Here is a 17500-nt window from a genome sequence, read left to right as displayed (position 1 = left end):
GAGAGAGACATACGCCCAGGTAGTGTGCGGGCAAACAGTCCCAACCCCCACTCTCACACTCGCCCAAGCCAATGGCATGTACCAGATGCTCAGCAGGCTCTGCTCACACTTACTGGCCTGAGGCCAAACCACGACCAACAACATTGGACACTCTATGGAACAAAAAGCCTTCACTATATTATCCTGGAATATCCAAGGCCTGAGGTCATCTGCCTTTGGCCTAAAGAGCAGAAACCCGGACTTCACCAAAGAAATCGGTAATACAGACATTGTCATCCTGCAAGAAACCTGGTATAGAGGAGACGGACCCACTGGTTGCCCTCTAGGTTACAGAGAGCTGGTAGTCCCATCCACCAAACTACCAGGTGTGAAACAGGGAAGGGACTCAGGGGGTATGCTAATTTGGTATAGAGCAGACCTAACTCACTCCATTAAATTAATCAAAACAGGAACATTCTACATTTGGCTAGAAATTCAAAAGGAAATTATCCTAACAGAGAAAAATGTCCTCCTGTGTGCTACCTATATCCCCCCACTAGAATCCCCATATTTTAATGAAGACAGCTTCTCCATCCTGGAGGGGGAAATCAATCATTTCCAGGCCCAGGGACATGTACTAGTCTGTGGCGACCTAAATGCCAGAACCGGACAAGAACCTGACACCCTCAGCACACAGGGGGACAAACACCTGCCTGGAGGTGACAGCATTCCCTCCCACATATGCCCCCCTAGGCACAACTATGACAACATAACCAACAAAAACGGGTCACAACTCCTGCAGCTCTGTCGCACGCTGGGTATGTACATAGTCAACGGTAGGCTTCGAGGGGACTCCTATGGTAGGTACACCTATAGCTCATCTCTTGGCAGTAGTACTGTAGACTACTTTATCACTGACCTCAACCCAGAGTCTCTCAGAGCGTTCACAGTCAGCCCACTGACACCCCTATCAGACCACAGCAAAATCACAGTCTACTTAAACAGAGCAATGCTCAATCATGAGGCATCAAAGCCAAAGGAACTGAGTAACATTAAGAAATGCTATAGATGGAAGGAATGCAGTTTGGAAACCTACCAAAAAACAATTAGGCAACAACAAATTCAATCCCTTTTAGACAATTTCCTGGGTAAAATGTTCCACTGTAATAGTGAAGGTGTAAACTTGGCAGTAGAAAATATTAACAGTATATTTGACCTCTCAGCTTCCATATCAAAACTAAAAATCTCAAATAGAAAACCGAAGAAAATTAACAATAATGACAAATGGTTTGATGAAGAATGCAAAAATCTAAGAAAGAAATTGAGAAACCTGTCCAACCAAAAACATAGAGACCCGGAAAACCTGAGTCTACGCCTTCACTATGGTGAATCACTAAAACAATACAGAAATACACTACGGAAAAAGAAGGAACAGCATGTCAGAAATCAGCTCAATGCAATTGAAGAATCCATAGACTCAAACCACTTCTGGGAAAATTGGAAAACACTAAACAAACAACAACACGAGGAATTATCTATCCAAAATGGAGATGTATGGGTAAACCACTTCTCCAATCTTTTTGGCTCTATAACAAAGAATAAAGAGCAAAAACATATACATGATCAAATACAGATCTTAGAATCATATATTAAAGACTACCAGAACCCACTGGATTCTCCAATTACATTGAATGAGTTACAGGACAAAATAAAAACCCTCCAACCCAAAAAGGCCTGTGGTGTTGATGGTATCCTCAATGAAATGATCAAATATACAGACAACAAATTCCAATTGGCTATACTAAAACTCTTTAACATCATACTTAGCTCTGGCATCTTCCCCAATATTTGGAACCAAGGACTGATCACCCCAATCCACAAAAGTGGAGACAAATTTGACCCCAATAACTACCGTGGAATATGTGTCAACAGTAACCTTGGGAAAATCCTCTGCATTATTATTAACAGCAGACTCGTACATTTCCTCAATGAAAACAATGTACTGAGCAAATGTCAAATTGGCTTTTTACCAAATTACCGTACAACAGACCATGTATTCACCCTGCACACCCTAATTGACAACCAAACAAACCAAAACAAAGGCAAAGTCTTCTCATGCTTTGTTGATTTCAAAAAAGCATTCGACTCAATCTGGCATGAGGGTCTGCTATACAAACTGATGGAAAGTGGTGTTGGGGGTAAAACATACGACATTATAAAATCCATGTACACAAACAACAAGTGTGCGGTTAAAATTGGCAAAAAACACACACATTTCTTCACACAGGGTCGTGGGGTTAGACAGGGATGCAGCTTAAGCCCCACCCTCTTCAACATATATATCAACGAATTGGCGCGGGCACTAGAAAAGTCTGCAGCACCCGGCCTCCCCCTGCTAGAATCCGAAGTCAATTGTCTGCTGTTTGCCGATGATCTGGTGCTTCTGTCACCAACCAAGGAGGGCCTACAGCAGCACCTAGATCTTATGCACAGATTCTGTCAGACCTGGGCCCTGACAGCAAATCTCAGTAAGACCAAAATAATGGTGTTCCAAAAAAGGTCCAGTCACCAGGTCCACAAATACAAATTCCATCTAGACACTGTTGCCCTAGAGCACACAAAAAACTATACATACCTTGGCCTAAACATCAGCGCCACAGGTAACTTCCACAAAGCTGTGAACGATCTGAGAGAGAAGGCAAGAAGGGCATTCTATGCCATCAAAAGAAACATAAATTTCAACATACCAATTAGGATTTGCCAAAAATACTTGAATCAGTCATAGAACCCATTGCCCTTTAAGGTTGTGAGGTCTGGGGTCCGCTCACCAACCAAGACTTCACAAAATGGGACAAACACCAAATTGAGACTCTGCACGCAGAATTCTGCAAAAATATCCTCCGTGTACAACGTAGAACACCAAATAATGCATGCAGAGCAGAATTAGGCCGATACCCACTAATTATCAAAATCCAGAAAAGAGCCGTTAAATTCTACAACCACCTAAAAGGAAGCGATTCACAAACCTTCCATAACAAAGCCATCACCTACAGAGAGATGAACCTGGAGAAGAGTCCCCTAAGCAAGCTGGTCCTGGGGCTCTGTTCACAAACACAAACACACCCTACAGAGCCCCAGGACAACAGCACAATTAGACCCAACCAAATCATGAGAAAACAAAAAGATAATTACTTGACACATTGGAAAGAATTAACAAAAAAACAAAGCAAACTAGAATGCTATTTGGCCCTAAACAGAGAGTACACAGTGGCAGAATACCTGACCACTGTGACTGACCCAAAATTAAGGAAAGCTTTGACTATGTACAGACTCAGTGAGCATAGCCTTGCTATTGAGAAAGGCCGCCGTAGGCAGACATGGCTCTCAAGAGAAGACAGGCTATGTGCTCACTGCCCACAAAATGAGGTGGAAACTGAGCTGCACTTCCTAACCTCCTGCCCAATGTATGACCATATTAGAGAGACAAATTTCCCTCAGATTACACAGATCCACAAAGAATTCGAAAACAAATCCAATTTTGAAAAACTCCCATATCTACTGGGTGAAATTCCACAGTGTGCCATCACAGCAGCAAGATTTGTGACCTGTTGCCACGAGAAAAGGGCAACCAGTGAAGAACACACACCATTGTAAATACAACCCATATTTATGCTTATTTATTTTATCTTGTGTCCTTTAACCATTTGTACATTGTTAAAACACTGTATATTTATATATAATATGACATTTGTAATGTCTTTACTGTTTTGAAACTTCTGTATGTGTAATGTTTACTGTTAATTTTTGTTGTTTTTCACTTTATATATTCACTTTGTATGTTGTCTACCTCACTTGCTTTGGCAATGTTAACACATGTTTCCCATGCCAATAAAGCCCTTGAATTGAATTGAATTGAGAGAGAGGGAGGAATGGAGATACAGAGATACAGAGAGAGAGAGGGAGGGATGGAGAGACAGAGATACAGAGAGAGAGAGGGAGGGATGGAGAGACAGAGATACAGAGAGAGAGGGGGAGGGATGGAGAGACAGAGATACAGAGAGAGAGAGGATGGAGAGACAGAGAGAGAGATACAACTATGTTTTTTAGAATTTATTTTAGAAAGAGAGAAGACTGGAGAAGAGCAAGAAAGTGTGAGACAGGACATTAGACAAGAGATATAAAGAAGATATTAACAAGAGAGGGAAATAAATTATAAACAGATTGAAAAAGTGCAAAACAGAAATATACAGTGTAAACATATGGTTCCCATGCCAATAAAGCCCTTGAATTGAATTGAGATAGAGAGAGAGAGAGAGAGAGAGAGAGAGAGAGAGAGAGAGAGAGAGAGAGAGAGAGTGACAGTGAAAAGAGAGGGAGAATGAATACACAGGATAAGACAGGACATGTTAACTTGGTGACATCATGTGTTAGTCAGATGTTGTGTCTGTCTGTTGTGGGATCCCCAGGCAGAGACAGCCCACTAAAACAACCTTGTCACGCTCTCTACTCTCTCTACTCTGTCTGCTCTCTCTACTCTCTCTGCTCTCTCTACTCTCCCTGCTCTCTCTACTCTCTCTGCTCTCTCTACTCTCTCTGCTCTCTGCTCTATACTCTCTCTACTCTCTCTGCTCTCTCTACTCTCCCTGCTCTCTCTACTCTCCCTGCTCTCTCTACTCTCTCTGCTCTCTCTACTCTCTCTACTCTCTCTGGTCTCTATGTTCTCTCTACTCTCTCTACTCTCTCTGCTCTCTCTACTCTCTCTACTCCCTATGTTCTCTCTACTCCCTCTGCTCTCTCTACTCTCTCTACTCCCTCTGTTCTCTCTGTTCTCTCTACTCTCTCTGGTCTCTATGTTCTCTCTACTCTCTCTGGTCTCTCTGTTCTCTCTGGTCTCTCTGTTCTCTCTTCTCTCTCTACTCTCTGCTCTCTACTCTCTCTGGTCTCTATGTTCTCTCTACTCTCTCTACTCTTTCTGTTCTCTCTACTCTCTCTGTTCTCTCTGTTCTCTCTACTCTCTCTGGTCTCTCTGTTCTCTCTGGTCTCACTGTTGTCTCTACTCTTTCTGTTCTCTCTACTCTCTCTGTTCTCTCTACTCTCTCTACTCTTTCTGTTCTCTCTACTCTCTCTGTTCTCTCTGTTCTCTCTACTCTCTCTGGTCTCTCTGTTCTCTCTGTTCTCTCTGTTCTCTCTACTCTACTCTTTCTGTTCTCTCTACTCTCTCTGTCCAGATCACATCTTGACCAGATCACATCCTGTACAGGTCACATCCTGACCAGATCACATCCTGACCAGATCACATCCTGACCAGATCACATCTTGACCAGATCACATCCTGACCAGATCACATCCTGTACAGGTCACATCCTGACCAGATCACATCCTGACCAGATCACATCCTGACCAGATCACATCTTGACCAGATCACATCCTGTACATGTCACATCCTGACCAGATCACATCCTGTACAGGTCACATCTTGACCAGATCACATCCTGTACAGGTCACATCCTGACCAGATCACATCCTGACCAGATCACATCCTGTACAGGTCACATCCTGACCAGATCACATCCTGACCAGATCACATCTTGACCAGATCACATCCTGTACATGTCACATCCTGACCAGATCACATCCTGTACAGGTCACATCTTGACCAGATCACATCCTGTACAGGTCACATCCTGACCAGATCACATCCTGACCAGATCACATCCTGTACAGGTCACATCCTGACCAGATCACATCCTGACCAGGTCACATCTTGACCAGATCACATCCTGACCAGATCACATCCTGACCAGATCACATCTTGACCAGATCACATCCTGTACAGGTCACATCCTGACCAGATCACATCCTGACCAGGTCACATCCTGACCAGATCACATCTTGACCAGATCACATCCTGACCAGGTCACATCCTGACCAGATCACATCCTGACCAGGTCACATCCTGACCAGATCACATCTTGACCAGATCACATCCTGTACAGGTCACATCCTGACCATGTCACATCCTGACCAGATCACATCCTGACCAGGTCACATCCTGACCAGATCACATCTTGACCAGATCACATCCTGTACAGGTCACATCCTGACCAGATCACATCCTGTACAGGTCACATCCTGACCAGGTCACATCCTGACCATGTCACATCCTGACCAGATCACATCCTGACCAGGTCACATCCTGACCAGATCACATCCTGACCAGGTCACATCCTGACCAGATCACATCCTGTACAGGTCACATCCTGACCATGTCACATCCTGACCAGATCACATCCTGACCAGGTCACATCCTGACCAGATCACATCCTGACCAGGTCACATCCTGACCAGATCACATCTTGACCAGATCACATCCTGTACAGGTCACATCCTGACCAGATCACATCCTGTACAGGTCACATCCTGACCAGGTCACATCCTGTACAGGTCACATCCTGACCAGGTCACATGCTGACCATGTCACATCTTGACCAGATCACATCTTGACCAGATCACATCCTGACCAGGTCACATGCTGACCATGTCACATCTTGACCAGATCACATCTTGACCAGATCACATCCTGACCATGTCACATCCTGACCAGATCACATCTTGACCAGATCACATCCTGACCATGTCACATCTTGACCAGATCACATCTTGACCAGATCACATCCTGACCATGTCACAACCTGACCAGATCACATCCTGACCATGTCACATCCTGACCATGTCACATCCTGACCATGTCACATCCTGACCATGTCACATCCTGACCAGGTCACATCCTGACCATGTCACATCCTGACCAGGTCACATGCTGACCATGTCACATCTTGACCAGATCACATCTTGACCAGATCACATCCTGACCATGTCACATCCTGACCATGTCACATCCTGACCAGATCACATCTTGACCAGATCACATCCTGTACAGGTCACATCCTGACCAGGTCACATGCTGACCATGTCACATCTTGACCAGATCACATCCTGACCATGTCACATCCTGACCATGTCACATCCTGACCATGTCACATCCTGACCAGGTCACATCCTGACCAGGTCACATCTTGACCAGATCACATCCTGACCATGTCACATCCTGACCATGTCACATCCTGACCAGATCACATCTTGACCAGATCACATCCTGTACAGGTCACATCCTGACCAGGTCACATGCTGACCATGTCACATCTTGACCAGATCACATCCTGACCATGTCACATCCTGACCATGTCACATCCTGACCATGTCACATCCTGACCAGGTCACATCCTGACCAGGTCACATCTAAGCAGGAAAGTAATATGCATTAGTCACTGCATACTCCTCTGAGAAGGCTAACTGAGAAGGCTAATGGATAATGCTATGTAGACCATCTGAAGAGACTCAGTTGGGCCTATTTGAATGGTAATTGTGAGTGTTCCAGTAGCAGTAGTCAGAGCAGAGGAATGGGCTGTCAGGGCCTCTGCCCACATCATTATCCTCTTTGTCCTTAGGGGAATAGTCAGCCCCATGGAGAGCAGTGGGAGAGGTCGTAAATACTATTTAATCGTCCAGTCAGTGTGTGTACGTGTACATGCGTGTGTGTGTGTGAGTGCATGTGTATGTTTACTGTGTGTGTGTATGAGATAGAGAAAGTGGGCTTCATTAAGTGTGAGGAGTGGAGGACAGTGGGAGCTGTAACCCTCCTCAGCTGTCTGCTATTCAGCAGCATTGTAACCCTCCTCAGCTGTCTGCTATTCAGCAGCATTGTAACCCTCCTCAGCTGTCTGCTATTCAGCAGTATTGTAACCCTCCTCAGCTGTCTGCTATTCAGCAGCATTGTAACCCTCCTCAGCTGTCTGCTATTCAGCAGTATTGTAACCCTCCTCAACTTTCTGCTATTCAGCAGCATTGTAACCCTCCTCAGCTGTCTGCTATTCAGCAGTATTGTAACCCTCCTCAGCTGGCTGCCTCTCCACAAGCATGTCTTCTCAATGGAATTCTCTCTCTCTCTCTGTCTATCTCTCTACCTCTCTCTCTACCTCTCTACCTCTCTCTCTCTGTCTCTCTATCTCTCTCTCTACCTCTCTACCTCTCTCTACCTTTCTCTCTCTACCTCTACCTCTCTCTCTCTGTCTCTCTATCTCTCTCTCTACCTCTCTACCTCTCTCTACCTTTCTCTCTCTCTCTCTCCCTCCCTCCCTCTCCCTCCCTCCCTCTCCCTCTCCCTCCCTCTCTCTCTCTCTCTCTCTCTCTACCTCTCTCTCTCTCTCTCTACCTCTCTCTCTCTCTCTCTCTCTAGCTCTCTCTCTCTCTCTCTACCTCTCTCTCTCTACCTCTCTCTCGCTACCGCTCTCTCTCTCTCTACCTCTCTCTCGCTACCACTCTCTCTCTCTCTTTCTCTCTCTACCTCTCTCTCTCTACCTCTCACTCTCTCTACCTCTCTCTACCTCTCTCTCTCTACCTCTTTCTCTCTCTACCTCTCTCTCTCGCTACCTCTCTCTCTACCTCTTTCTCTCTCTCTCTCTCTCTCTCTCTCTCTCTCTCTCTCTCTCTACCTCTCTCTCTCTCTGTTGGTTGTCAGGGTCCAAGGTAGTCCAGGTTGGTGGGTCCCACCCATGTAAGCCAGTTAGTTAGAAAAGCCGTCTGGCAGCATTGACTGTTGGTCTGGCTGATATAGTGGTGATTCTGCAGTGTTACTATAGTTATTATCAGTGGTACAGCTCCAATGGGGAACAAAGCTGTTGGTTTCTATATCTTTATGACTTTGCCCTTTGGCTCAGTTATATCACCCTGGTTTATCACCCTTGTTTGTTATGCAAGATGAAACCGGGTGGATACCCACTTGAACCATATGAGCAGTGTGTACTGTTACTGGCAGTGCACTGAAGCAAGACAGTATTAGTGGTGTTGTGGCTTAGGGTGTGTTGATGTGTCTGTGTATGCAGAACCTCAGCCCTACATGCTCAGTCCAGACCCCTCACCTCCTCTCCCCCCACTTTCTCTACTCAGGTGGTTTGTCCCTGGCTGACTGTGTTTAAATATCTCCCCTGGCCTGTCTATCTGCAGCAGATCACACAGGTCAACACACCGCCCGCACGCTCCTCAGGTGCTCCAGTCTGCCACACACACTCCCCCATCCTGTCTAACCCTCCTCTCTAACTCTCCTTTCTAAAACTCCTCTCTAACCCCCTCTCTAAAACTCCTCTCTAACCCTCCTCTCTAACCTTCCTCTCTAACCCTCCACTCTAACCCTCCACTCTAACCCTCCAGTCTGCCACACACACCCCCCCATACTCTCTAACTCTCCTCTCTAACCTCCTCTCTAACCTCCTCTCTAACTCTCCTCTCTAACCTCCTCTCTAACCCTCCTCTCTAACCCTCCTCTCTAACCCCCCTCTCTAAAACTCCTCTCTAACCCTCCTCTCTAACCCCCTCTCTAAAACTCCTCTCTAACCCTCCTCTCTAACCCCTCCTTTGCCATTTTTTTCAGTATTACTTTAGTGTCCTCCTCTCTAACCCTCCTCTCTAAAACTCCTCTCTAACCCTCCTCTCTAACCCCCCCTCTAAAACTCCTCTCCAACCCTCCACTCTAACCCCTCCTTTGCCATTTTTTGTTCAATATTACTTTAGTGTCCTCCTCTCTAACACCCCTCTCTAACCCTCCTCTCTAACTCTCCTCTCTAACCCTCCACTCCAACCCCTGTAGGACTGCTACCACCTCTACTAGTGTTTTTAGAGGTGTGGGGTGTCTGTAGTGTTTTTAGAGGTGTGGGGTGTCTGTAGTGTTTTTAGAGGTGTGGGGTGTATGTAGTGTGTTTAGAGGTATTGGCTGTCTGTAGTGTTTTAGAGATGTGGGGTGTCTGTAATGTTTTTAGGGGTGTGGGGTGTCTGTAGTGTTTTGAGAGGTGTGGGGTGTGTAGTGTTTTTAGAGGTGTGGGGTGTCTGTAGTGTTTTTAGAGGTGTGGGGTGTCTAGTGTTTTTAGAGGTGTGGGGTGTCTAGTGTTTTTAGAGGTGTGGGGTGTCTGTAGTGTTTTTAGAGGTGTGGGGTGTCTGTAGTGTTTTTAGAGGTGTGGGGTGTCTGTGGTGTTTTTAGAGATGTGGGGTGTCTAGTGTTTTTAGAGGTGTGGGGTGTCTAGTGTTTTTAGAGGTGTGGGGTGTCTAGTGTTTTTAGAGGTGTGGGGTGTCTGTAGTGTTTTTAGAGGTGTGGGGTGTCTGTAGTGTTTTTAGGGGTGTGGGGTGTCTGTAGTGTTTTGAGAGGTGTGGGGTGTCTAGTGTTTTTAGAGGTGTGGGGTGTCTGTAGTGTTTTTAGAGGTGTGGGGTGTATGTAGTGTTTTTAGAGGTGTGGGGTGTCTGTAGGAGGCGTGTCGGGAGACGGCACGGCCAGTGCCTCCGTTCGTCCTCGCCCTCCCGGGGAGAGACAGAGCACGTGCCAACAGCTTTCAAGTCATAAAAATCCCTCCTCCTCTCTGAATCACTTTGGTTTATAATGAAACCTTCCTTTATCCTCTCAGAGCCTCTCACACTGCTGCCTATTGTCCAGAACAACCTCTGTTACTGCTAAACGCTTTTCCACATGCTGCTGTGTGTGTGTAGAAATGTGTGTGGTGTGTTTGTATGCAGTGTGTGTGTTTGTTCTGTTACTTGTGTGTGTGTGAGTATGAGCGAGTTGTTCCATCTGAGTAGCTGTGACCAGTGCTGGCCGGTAGAAAGGAGTTTCATGGCTGCTGTGTGTTAGTAGACTGTGAGTCACAGAGCAGCTTTGTACTTTTAGAATGTTGTTTTATACCACAGATTTGTAGTGTTATGATGATGCTGTTTACCTCAGTCAACTCTCTATCTCTCTCTGGGTGCTGCCAGCCTGGGTTGGAGGGCAGAGCAACCTCAAAGGTGCCCTCCTGGCCTGGGGGTTTCTATGCCCACCTCTGCCCTCTGCACAGCACCCCAACAGCCAGGACCTGGGATATAGTACCGACTACATACATAAGTCATGACTTTGGGAGATATCTTGTTGTGTAACCACATCAATCCACATCCAGACAGTTGTGTGTATGTTACCCAACATGCTGTGCACAAAGAGACAGTGATGGCGGCCCGCGCTCCTTTAAAGCCCTCTAATGTTACTAGTCTGGTAGATGGTAATACAAACCGTCCCCGTCGGCCCAGATAAGAGGCGTCTGCTGAGCAAATCAACACCAGTGACCAGGAAGAGAGGGAGCATGTGTGTGAAGGGGTGGCACCGAAATGCAGCCAAGCTGAAATAAGAACAACAAGCACTCCACTAGCCTGATTCCCTTAATGACTGGAATCCCCCATGCACTGCCTTTTATGAGTGTTTTGGCTCAATAATATACCACACACACACACACACACACACACACACACACACGAGTACACGCACACACACGGAAGAAAGGCACGCGCCGATATAGCACTGATGTGGCAGTGTGTGTGTGTGTGTGTGTGTGTGTGTGTGTGTGTGTGTGTGTGTGTGTGTGTGTGTGTGTGTGTGTGTGTGTGTTAAAACAAACAGAAGGGAAAGGACAGAGGAAGAGGAGAATGATGGTATGAAAAACAAAGGACAAGAGAGTTGTTTCATTACAAACAGTGTTTTTCCTTCTGCAGTCAATCAGTCCATCAGAGGATGGGGATTGGCAGTGTTCTGTCAGACTGGGAGTGTATCCTATGATTATTATCACATCATGCTGTAGACACTTATAGACATTGTCTGGGGATTTCAGTGAGATATGACAGGGCATTAGTCACCCAACTAGTCAAGTAGGACAATATGAGATTGAAATCAATGAGGAGAGTGGAATCTACTCTAGTGGAATCTACTCTAGAGGAATCTAGTCTAGTGGAATCTACTCTAGTGGAATCTACTCTAGGGGAATCTACTCTAGGGGAATCTACTCTAGTGGAATCTACTCTACTGGAATCTACTCTAGTGGAATCTAGTCTAGAGGAATCTAGTCTAGAGGAATCTACTCTAGAGGAATCTACTCTAGTGGAATCTAGTCTAATGGAATCTACTCTAGTGGAATCTACTCTAGTGGAATCTACTCTAGGGGAATTTACTCTAGTGGAATCTACTCTAGTGGAATCTAGTCTAGAGGAATCTACTCTAGAGGAATCTACTCTAGAGGAATCTAGTCTAGAGGAATCTACTCTAGTGGAATCTAGTCTAGAGGAATCTAGTCTAGTGGAATCTACTCTAATGGAATCTAGTCTAGTGGAATCTACTCTAGTGGAATCTAGTCTAGTGGAATCTAGTCTAGTGGAATCTAGTCTAGTGGAATCTCTATTTCCCCTGCAGAACCGTTCTCAGCTTGAGATCTAACGATAAATCAGAGAGTGTGTGTGTGTGTGTGTGTGTGTGTGTGTGTGTGTGTGTGTGTGTGTGTGTGTGTGTGTGTGTGTGTGTGTGTGTGTCCGTGCGTGTGTGTGTGTGTCCGTGCGTGCGTATGTGAGAGAGGCATGTATCGCTTACACACACACACCTCCCCTCCACTCTAGCTGGTGACAGGTAGATATTGTGGCTGTGATAGAGGGAGTAGTCTCATCCACTCTCTGCTCATTGATCACACTGGGGACTGGTACGAGGGCTGATAACAGGCCTTTCTGCATTGATTAAACCCTTAACACACCTTCCTGTATGAACTCATTGTACTGTGTAAACGTAATACATGAAGCCATATACCATCATCATCACGTCTTATCAGTTCCCTTGTAGTCTAGTTGATCTGCTGCTCGATGCCAGTCAGTCAACCAATGACTGATCTGAGTTAACTATCTGCTTTAACCTCCTATCACCTACTTCATGCACCATCTACATTGTTGTACACACACACACACACACACTATATTGTGTATTGTCCTGGACAGGTATGTGTGATTTATGGTGTGTGTGTGTGTGTGTGTTGTGAAGAAAGACACTGTGTTGTAGAATAGATGCATGTACAGCACTCCGCCCCTAGAGAGTAGAGGTGGGTGGGAGCCTGCCTAGCCCTGCAGTGAAGTCAGAGTTATGTCAGCCAGATAAGAGACTTTACCTCCAGGGGCGACTCTTCCTCTTCCTCCCCCCTACCTGTCTGTGACAGGAGCTTTGTCTCCATAGACCACCACCTATCCCTCCATTCCTCTCTGCTCTCTTCTCCATCTATCCCTCCCTCCCCAGGTTGCAGGTGAACTTCCTGGCCCCTAGTGTTTGGGCGATAGATTATGTCTCTCTCTCTCTCTCTCTGCCTCTGCCTCTCTCTGTCAGAACAGGGCAGCCATTGTTGTGAGGCGCTCTGCGGCGTTCTCCCCCAAGGTTACTGGGCTACAGGGAGCTGAAAGGACACGCTAAGATCAATCACTCAATCTTAAGAAGAAAGGTGATAGATTGAGAGAGTACAGAAAAGGGGTGGGTCGGTAGGAGGGTGGAAGAGGCAAAGACACAGAGAAAGGTGAGATAGAAAAAAAGAGTAGAGAGACAGACAGAGGAAGTCCGATAGAAAAGAGAGAGGGAGGGAGAAAGCCCAGTAGAGAGAGGGGACATGGAGAGAGACAGACAGAGATATGGAGGGAGGGATAGAGACTATTACACAGAGAGAGATAGGGAGGGATAGAGACTATTACACAGAGAGAGAGAGATATGGAGGGAGGGATAGAGACTATTACACAGAGAGAGAGACAGACATAGAGGAATGGAGGGAGGGATAGAGACTATTACACAGAGAGAGATATGGAGGGAGGAAGCAAGGGAATTAAAGGAGGCGTTAGGGGAACATAGAGTCCCTTAGATCCTGTCGTCATGGTAGCATCGTGGGCATTAGGGCTCCCGAGTGTCGCAGCAGTCTAAGGCACTCCATCTCAGTGCAAGAGGTGTCACTGCAGTCCCTGGTTCGAATCCAGGTTGCATAACATCCTGATTGATTGGCCCAGTGTCGTCCGGGGTTGGCCGGGGTACAAAAACATTATTTATTTTAACCGTCTGCTCCCGGCCGAGGGGGCGGAGTCCACCTGGGCTACATTGTATTCTGACAGGTGCTGTCTCTCCTAAACAGAACACTAGGCCTTCAACCCATCATTGCAGACCAAAGTCCAACGTCTGGGCCCGGAACATTCATTTGGCACATTCCATTGGCTGACATCATCGTGGAACATTCTCTCACACACACAACGAGCAGGTGTTACAGGTGTCACACTGGATAGGTCATGATACACACCTAGAAGGTACATGCTGAAGTACTGCATGTCCCAGAGAGTTCAGCTTCCTGGTTTCCAGTGGGGCTGCTGATTGAAAGAAGGTCCATCTCAATAGACTGAAGTAGCTTTGTCTCCTTGTCTCCTTTCCTTCATCTGCACTGACCTGAATATTCAAAGGAATGACAGCTTTCCCATCCTGTCTTGTTCTGTCACATAGTATGTAGTAAGGAGACGAGAAGAGGATGCCACTTTAGACTATTGAGATACACCCCTACCAGACATCCCCCGGTCAAGGGACTGAGTCCTCGTCCTCTAGAACTCTGATCTAGGATCAGCTGTTGGAACTCCTTCATAAACAAGCCCCATGTTGTATGTGAGATGGCCACAGATTTGGGATCAGCTGTTGGCTGTGCTGTTGCAGATGTTGTTGTGACTAATCACTACTAAATGGCTTGTAGCTCTCAGGTGCACTGTGGCGTGCCGTGGAGTAGAGTGGGTGGGATGGTGTGTGTGTGTGTTGTTTTTATGTGCTTGCGTATGTATAGGTGGGATGATGGTTGTATCATGTACACATACACACAAATATCTTCTTGTTTTTGATATGTTAGCAGGCTTGTGTGTGTGTGGGGGGGGGGTGTCCTTGCATTTGCGTGCATGCTTGTCTTTGTTAGTACAGTGTGTGTGTGTGTGTGTGTGTGAGTCAGTGGTCAGTCACTGGAGATCACAGAGCCACCAGCTGGCCAAATTCACCTTCTCAACACAACTTTTATACACCATCGTCAAATCATCAAATACCTAGGGAGTCATTCCACCCTCACCTCTACCACCCCCACCACCTCTACCACCTCTACCTCCACCACCACCACCTCTACCCCCACCACCACCTCTACCCTCACCTCCACCACCACCTCTACCACCACCTCCACCACCTCTACCACCACCTCCACCACCACCTCTACCACCACCTCCACCACCTCTACCACCACCTCCACCACCCCTACCCTCACCTCCACCTCCACCACCACCTCTACCCCCACCTCTACCTCCACCTCCACCACCCCTACCCTCACCTCCACCACCACCTCTACCCCCACCTCTACCACCACCTCCACCACTACCTCTACCCCCACCTCCACCACCCCTACCCTCACCTCCACCACCACCCCTACCCTCACCTCCACCACCACCTCTACCACCACCTCCACCACCCCTACCCTCACCTCCACCACCACCCCTACCCTCACCTCCACCACCACCCCTACCCTCACCTCCACCACCACCTCTACCCCCACCACCTGTGGCTCTGTATCTTTGATATCCAGCTTCTTTTATTGTTATTATATATGTATTATATATTTAATATTAGACTGATGGTATGCAGCTGATTAAATAGATACATATGCCAGAGGGAGGGAGGCAAATACAGGGTGAGGGAAAGGGCGAGAGTAAGATAAAAAGATAGGGAGGGATGGATATTTTCCTGTCCCTGCCCATCCCACTAGCTTTTATCTACGAAATGAACCAACACCATGCATTTAAACAACCTGTTTATTGTGTTGCAGAACTAACCAACACAATGCATTTAAACGACCCATTGAGTGTGTTGCCAACCTGGACTCATGAGTGGACGTAATATAGTAAATGTAAATCTATCTATAAATGTATGTTATGTTTTATATAGCACGCATTTATTTGTGGATGTCCATCATCCATTTTGTATGATATATTACGAATTGCAATTCATAAAATATGTTACAAATTTGCAATAGGTATGATTTTTTATGAATTCCAATTTTTGGGGGCTAACGTTAGCTAGGTGTCTAGGTGGCTAACGTTAGCTGGGCTAGGGGTAAAGGTTAGGGTTAAGGTTAAGGCTTAGAAGTTAGGTTAAAGGGTTAAGGTTAGGGTTAGGGGAAAGGTTAGCTAACATGCTAAATAGTTGCAAAGTAGCTAAAAGTTATAAGTAGTTGCAAAGTTGCTAATGAACTTTTATTTAACTAGGCAAGTCAGTCAGATCTAGCAACATTTCGGTTACTGGCCCAATCTTTGTGCTGCCCACAACCTTTGTGTTCTTAGATGTTTGTGTTATACACCTACCCATCCACTCCAACCAACCACCCTCCTTTCATTATTTGTCGTAGGCTTTTACACTCATAACCGTATACATACGGGTTGAAAATGGCAGATCTGGGCACTGATAAATGCCTACATTGGAACGCAGTGGCTGTACAGTAACATGCTAAACATGATGTCAGAGCTCTGGCTCTGTTCTTCACAGCGCTGTATGGGTTCTGACTGACATGATGTCAGAGCTCTGGCTCTGTTCTTCACAGCGCTGTATGGGTTCTGACTGACATGATGTCAGAGCTCTGGCTCTGTTCTTCACAGCGCTGTATGGGTTCTGACTGACATGATGTCAGAGCTCTGGCTCTGTTCTTCACAGCGCTGTATGGGTTCTGACTGACATGATGTCAGAGCTCTGGCTCTGTTCTTCACAGCGCTGTATGGGTTCTGACTGACATGATGTCAGAGCTCTGGCTCTGTGCTTCACAGCGCTGTATGGGTTCTGACTGACATGATGTCAGAACTCTGGCTCTGTTCTTCACAGCGCTGTATGGGTTCTGACTGACATGATGTCAGAGCTCTGGCTCTGTTCTTCACAGCGCTGTATGGGTTCTGACTGACATGATGTCAGAGCTCTGGCTCTGTTCTTCACAGCGCTGTATGGATTCTGACTGACATGATGTCAGAGCTCTGGCTCTGTTCTTCACAGCGCTGTATGGATTCTGACTGACATGATGTCAGAGCTCTGTATGGGTTCTGACTGACAGACATTCTGGAAATTCACCACAGCACACCCACCTGAATGCACTCATGACTCCTTTCTGTGCGCACCAAAATGATGATCCGTTTCCCTGAATTGTGAAATCCTAACACTGTATATCGTATTTTATGACTTAGTTACTCGTGTTGGCATCAGAACCGGCTTTCAAATTATGCCCACCTGACCTAGATTGCGATTTATAATGGACAATTTTTCGATTCCATGAACAACAACAGTAATTGTGTGATGGCGGGGATGCAGGGTTGTTTTCCAAACAAAACAAGTGTTCTTGCTGTATTTCATCAAATTAACTGATATTGGTTGCATAAACACATTTAGCAGCTGTTATTGGGGGTGTAGCGAAATGCTTGTGTTCCTAGCTCCAACAGGAACTGTGTACACTTTGTAGAGGTGTGTGTCCACTTGGAGACACCAGTTAGTCCTCTCACTCAAACCCTTGTCCACTTGGAGACACCAGTTAGTCCTCTCACTCAAACCCTTGTCCACTAGGAG

The 17500-nt window shown here is 46.4% G+C and overlaps 1 protein-coding gene across 3 annotated transcripts in view; it reads left to right on the top strand.

Annotated features, from left to right (window-relative positions):
* Nucleotides 1-17500, top strand: part of LOC118938336 (cAMP-dependent protein kinase type I-beta regulatory subunit) — a 203929-nt gene that overhangs the window by 98226 nt on the left and 88203 nt on the right. The window lies entirely within an intron of this gene.

Source organism: Oncorhynchus mykiss, chromosome 13, assembly GCF_057628025.1.
Source record: "Oncorhynchus mykiss isolate SJ-2025 chromosome 13, ASM5762802v1, whole genome shotgun sequence".
Lineage (NCBI taxonomy): Eukaryota > Metazoa > Chordata > Actinopteri > Salmoniformes > Salmonidae > Oncorhynchus > Oncorhynchus mykiss.
Note: the sequence above shows the minus strand (reverse complement) of the source record. Positions and strands in the feature narration are given on the sequence as shown.